This window comes from Paralichthys olivaceus, chromosome 9 (genome assembly GCF_024713975.1).
Source record: "Paralichthys olivaceus isolate ysfri-2021 chromosome 9, ASM2471397v2, whole genome shotgun sequence".
In the NCBI taxonomy this organism is placed as follows: Eukaryota; Metazoa; Chordata; class Actinopteri; order Pleuronectiformes; family Paralichthyidae; genus Paralichthys; species Paralichthys olivaceus.
Window position 1 is genome coordinate 13,766,154 of NC_091101.1, and position 6,433 is coordinate 13,772,586.

Genomic DNA, 6,433 nt, shown 5'->3' on the forward strand with positions numbered 1-6,433 from the left:
CTGTTAGTAAGTTCAGATTTAAACATGTATCTAAAAGTGAAGGAACTGGGTGTATGAAGAATAATTCAATACATGTGATTGATGTTGCCAGAGTTTTGGGCTTGTGGTCCTGCGACTACTTCACTTCCCGAAGTCTGAACACGTCAAAGTCAAAACCATGGATGTTTGACTTTGACTCTAGAGTTTTTGTTACAGGAACACTTAAATCTGTCGTAGAGCCCCTTCTATGTTACCCAACCTACATGTATAATACTAACACTCACTTAGTACTTAGTTACGTAAATCTTTTTTATCATTAGAAAGTTTTAGGACTTTTAGTTGTTTTCCCTGACAATCAAAACTTCACATTTCTCCTCTGGTGCCTGCCGGTGACACACAATACACAGGTCAGAGATAAATAGTGGCACATTCAACACAACAGTCTACACACGAATAAAAACAGGCTTTTATTAAAGATTCAGTGTGTAGAATTTAGTGACATCTACTGGTGAGGTTGCATGTTGCAGCTGAATAGCCCTCACCTCACCCTCCCCTTGAAAGAGAAACCTGTGGTCGCATTCAGTCGTCATAAATATTCTAAGGTGTTTAGTTTTTACAGTCTGGGCTACTGTAAAAACATGGCGGCCTCCTTAGAGAGGATCCGCTCCCACTGTAATTATTAATTATTTAAATACACATTCTAGTGTAAAGAAAGTAATTTGTTGAAATTTGGATGATGACACACTAGTGAAAACATCACTAGGATTATTTTATATAAAATTTCTGCGAATAGATCTAAATCTCACACACTGGACTTTTAAACCCTGTCTCAAAGCGAGAGCAGGATTTAGTTTCTCAGTTGTTTCATTCTTCTAAAATAAGCGCCTGAACATTATTCTGAAGTTTGTGATATCTTATTCCACTACAGTGTAATTTCATTCAACAGTAACTTCAATTTCTGGTTGATAATCTTTCTTAATCTCTCAGAACCTAACTTCTCAGTTGTTCACCATTAGACTTTTTCACTGGCAAGAAAAAAAAAAGGAAAGAAAGATACCACAATTATTCTACTCTCCGATTTGTGCCATTTCGACTGCTCCTCTGACCTCACTCTCTCCGCTTACACTTTAACTGCTGTGCTTTTTCTCCAAACTGCACAAGCAGCATGTGACTGCTGAGGGTCTGTACATTATGTGGCTGAGATGTGATTTGCGAAAAAACAAGTCAACGCCTCAGAGACGGCCATGGACCACTTCCACCCTCAATCTGTTTCTGGCTCTTCTCCTAGCACCATTCATCACTTTTCATTTCACTTAAGTAACATTTTTAAAGCTCCTGGTCGCACCTGAATAATGTATAGACCTTTTTATATGCTGTTCTAGAAACCTTGTATTCTTCATGCATATCTGTCATCATCTTGACTGTAGGCGTCTCGTTTTCTCAACTGTAAATCCCCTGACTTTTGCAGGTGATGTATTCTCATTTATATTTGTGCTCAGTCCCGGGGCAACGCTCGGCCCAGGCCTTCCCACAGCCTTATATGTTTAAGTCATATTTCAGGGCAGGGCTCTGCTAAACTTTCCACCTCTAACCTCCAGTAAGGCTGCTGCAGTTAAACCTCTCTTGCCTCTCCCTTCTTAAAGCTTTAAGCTTCTGTCCTCGCACCACAAGCTACTATACCTTTTTTGTAAGAATATATATGTTTCACTTCATTTTTCAAAAAAAAACTTTAACAAGGCCAGTGGCGTCACACCATCTGAAATCAAGTCAAGCTGCTAGAAGATATTCATGTAATCTGTGTTTTTGTCAAATAATTCTGAATCTGTATCATAAAAAGGCACATTTTTTCTATTAAACCAACAATAAAGATGTAACATGAAAAGAATCCATGTGGTCTTTCATCTCATGTGTTTTCAGTCCTCACTTCCACGTGACCTGCTGCAGGCGCTCAGGTGATTTTAGACATGCAGTCAGTTTGAGATTAAATCCAGGCTACTTTAAATGCATAAAAGACTCGACTCATTCAGAACAGAAATGTAATACCCAGCTGCAGCTGTGCTGGGACACACTGAATGTGTCCTTAAATGTGTGATCTGCTCATTATCACCACAGCAACATGGCTGAGTTTATTAAGGCATCAAGTCCTCTCTTGACTCCCTCTTGCTCTGTTTAACATCAGTAAATCACAGCCACTGATGCTCAGTCTTATATCACACCAGTCCCTGAATCTCTCCCTGGCAGCAGAGCTCTTTATGTACACACAGGGAACTATTGCATGTGACAAGGCAACAAATAAATCACTTGTTGAGTCCGGCTCTGAACCTGGGGCTGTTGTTTCCTGGTGTGATAAATAAGCATCAACACAAAGAGGAACAATCTTTAACTTGGGAAAATTACATTAAAGATGTTGTGTTGAGCCTGAACTCTTTTATTAAACCAGTTGACCTCTATGGATTCTTTCTACTTTCAGCAAAGGCCCAGGATTCAGAAACTCTCAGGAAACAAATACCTGTGTATTAGAGTATTTTATTCCAACATAATTCAGGATTATCAACCTTGAGGATTATTTTACTTACATCTAAATTTGATGTGCAGTGAAGCATCACACAGCTCCCTGTATATGAATAGTTTTAGAATAAATGCTCTCAGTTGTTTGGGTACAGATTGTACAAATGCAGGCTTAAGTCATTTCACTGTATGTTTGTGAGTGTACATGACAGCCAGTAGGTGTCACCATACCACTGTTCTGCAATAACGAATGTAATACTGTGGGTTGACCAGTAGGGGTCCTCCCCTCACTTATGTTTTTGAGTGAACCATTTTGACTGAACTCATCATAAAGTATCTGGAGTTTAACTGAGTGCTGTTAGAGACCCATGAACATCTCATGGAGTCCAAACAGAGAGACGTTAGCTTTGAGTTTATTTTAGTTGAATGACTATACTTTATGTCTTGTCTTATAGAAAATCTATTTCGGGACTTTTCAACAATACAATAAAATACAATTTACAATTAGTAGTTATTTTTAAAAGCACATTATTTATCAAGAACTTCCCATAAAAAGCATTTATATGAATGGAAAGTACTTATTGCTAAGTATTGCTATATGAATATAATCAAAAGACAATAAAAACATTTATAAACATGAACAGACTATTTTTCCTACCTTGGTTCATATTTTGACAAGAAATACTGTATATTTTGAATAGTTTGTAATTCAAGATATTATGATTTACTTGAAGTCTTTGATGTGGCTAGCGTTAATGTTTTCTGTGGTTGTGAAATTTTGCTTTCGGGTTAACTCGTGTCGTCACAATGGAAACTAAAATCAGAAATTAACCAGAGACATATATATATATATATATATATAGCACATTGTTCAAAATAAGGTTTAAGTTTGAGAAAATAAGATGCATGTTTCGAGTTAGTCACAGAAAATATGTTTTCATCTGTGACTTGGGATGGAGGTTAAAGGTTAAACCATGAATAATTCTTAATAAAAAACAAAAAGTCCATTGTGTCAATATGCAGGAATCTTATTATGAATAATTTCCCAGGAGAAAGTTAAAAGTAAACAGCTTTGGTTCTTGATAGCGATGAATGAGGAACAAAGCATGTGCACACACACATGTGCACACACACATGGCACCGCGAAGGAGAAAACAAGAAGAACAAAAGAGTAGATAAGCTCTACATTGGTTTGTTTGTTTTATCTCACATCCAGGGGCCTGTGGGTCTTCACGGAGCATGGCAGGAAGTGACGTAAAGAGGGTGATAAAACTGTGGTCATTTTGTTTCACAAGTGTCACAAGCTTTTCTTTCCCTTCCTGCCACTGCATGAGAACTGTCCCTCAAATAAAGTCCTGTACACTGTTACTACATATCAGCAGGTTGTTACAAACAAAAGTGTGGAAACTTCTCACCATGTTCCACATTCACAGAAAAATGTTGTAATCTTGTTAAATCACCTTCACCAGCAGCAGCAAGACTGGACTTCTGAACTGTTGCAAACTGAAAGAAGAAGAAAAAAGAAGGAGGAAAGGGGGAAGAAGGACAACCTGTTTCCTCTCTAACACTATTTCGATTTTTATTAACCATACTTGGGCCATACCAAATGACTGATATATATATTTTATATTATATATCCGCTCTCGAGTCTGTGATCTCATTTGTTAGTTATATTATTTTTAATAGTAATTTTGATATAAGCGATTTTTCACATGTGAAAAGTGCTTTACAAATAAAGTTGACTTACTGTAATATATATATTACGGCTGAGAGCTGCCTCTGTCTATCGTCTGATGTCAGATGATGATGATGATGATGATGATGATGATGATGATGATGATGCTACCCACAAATGGTTTCACCACAAACAACTTGAAAATTGTCACCTTTGGACAAAACAGGCATTTAAAGATGTCAACAGATTGATTAATCAACAACACAAAGTAGTTGTTTTTAATTTTATTAAAAGATTTTATGTCTTTATGTTGTTTTTAAAGAGCAAATTGAAAGTTAATGGGATGCTTTTACTTGATTACATTTCTGTCTATCTATTTGTTGTTTTACTTACTTTTGCCACTTCAGGAATTGCATCCAAAGAAATGTGCACAAATGTGGACAAACAAGTGGTAGAGGATTAAAACAAAAGACCAATTAAAACAGCCAGTCCTGGTAAAGATTACTAATAAGGACAGGCCCATAGTTAGAGGTCACATTATTGCATATCAATGTGTCCATAAGTTCATCACATGCCAGAGTAAGGAGAGGGTGGCTCTAAAGATTAAGTTGGATTGTGTTTAACATAAAAAAAAAAATTCCTCAACATGAAATAAGTTAAACCAATAAAATGTCAGGAGGGTAAAACAGCAGCAGGTATCCTGGAACCACCAGGAAGCTGCATCACCTCACAAATCTGCTTTACCCCTTCTAATGTCACATAAGGGTCTAAGAGCCAAAAACTTACAATATATAGCATCACTTTCTTTTTGTGCATGGCAATAAAACTGTTAAAAAGTCTCTTCTGATTGAAATAGATACACGTACATGTATCTAGGAGCAAATAAGTCTCAGCCATCTAACCGCTGTGTAATCGCAGGGAGGAGTTACATACCACATACAGTGGTCATCAAAAATAGGAAATACATAAAAAATTCTGAATTGAGTAAATCCTGTCAAAGCCTCAGTGTGACCCACAGAGTTCAGTCTCTACTGACGATGCTCGGCCTGTATTTCTTGTCGTCGGCTCTTTCACACGCTGCAAAGACACAATTATTCAGTTGGAGTTGAACACAGGTGCTGTGTCGTGCTGCTGAGATAACAGACAGAGTGTTATTGTTTTCAGAGAGATAAAGTGGACAGCCAGGCATTACATGCCACTGCTGTGTCAATGTGCCAACACATGTCCTGTCCAAGATGATTCTGTCCTCCAAACGAAACACACCCCCAGTACCGGAAACTTCCTCAGCTGATAACAAGGTAATAAAGGTCAGTCGGGCCCGCAAACACGTCGCTCGTTTTTAAGCCTCGCACAGACGGGGCCCAAAATACACAGCTTAGACACACACGCACACCGGCGCCTTGTAGATCTCACTGTTTCCCTTCCAGTTACCTCAATATTTCATCTTCTTCTCGCAAATATTTAAACTTGGAGCAGATTAATGTTGGAACCAAACTTGCCATTGTTTCTAGTGGGAGGACCTGGTGGAGGAGGATAAGCCGAAATAACAGTTCAGGAACAATTTGCACTAGAGACAGATGGAGCAGAGAAAGAACAGAGATAATGTAGTGGAAAGAAGGAAGAAAACACTATTGTTTGAAGCTGTGCATGTTCAAATACCTGAAGTTTTGAAAGCACAAATTATAGTTACAATTCTTTTGGAACGGGCTGTTTGCTCAGTCTCTGTTAAAGCTCCCGAGCTACTTCAGAATTCCTTGTCATTAGTGATTCCTCCTCAAACAGTTCTACAATATACTGTCACTTTTTATTGTTTGTGTGCTGAATTTTTTATAGACAGTCTATGTTGCGAAGGGAAGTTAGTGTTCATCCTACCTGGTTTATCTACAATGAAGATTTTATAGTCAATGTTTTTCATAAAATTAGAGTGTGAGATATAAGTTTGAATGATTTACTTAACTGCTGTTGTATTTTCATGTTCATATTTTCAGAGGTCTGTTAAGCAACTGACGATTTATAGACCCAAATCCACCACTTTTCAAAATAAAAGCTCTGTAATTCAGACCATTGCTGCAATACCATTTTATGAACTTATTGAGTGTATAAATCACACCAGGTTCGACACTACACTTCCCTGGACCACTAAGAATACACACACCAAGTGTGAAGCTGATAAGATGAACAGTTCACTGGATATGCATCCCACAGACAGACAGACCGACCGACCGACCGACAGACAGACAGACAGCCACAGACAGACAGACAGACAGAAAG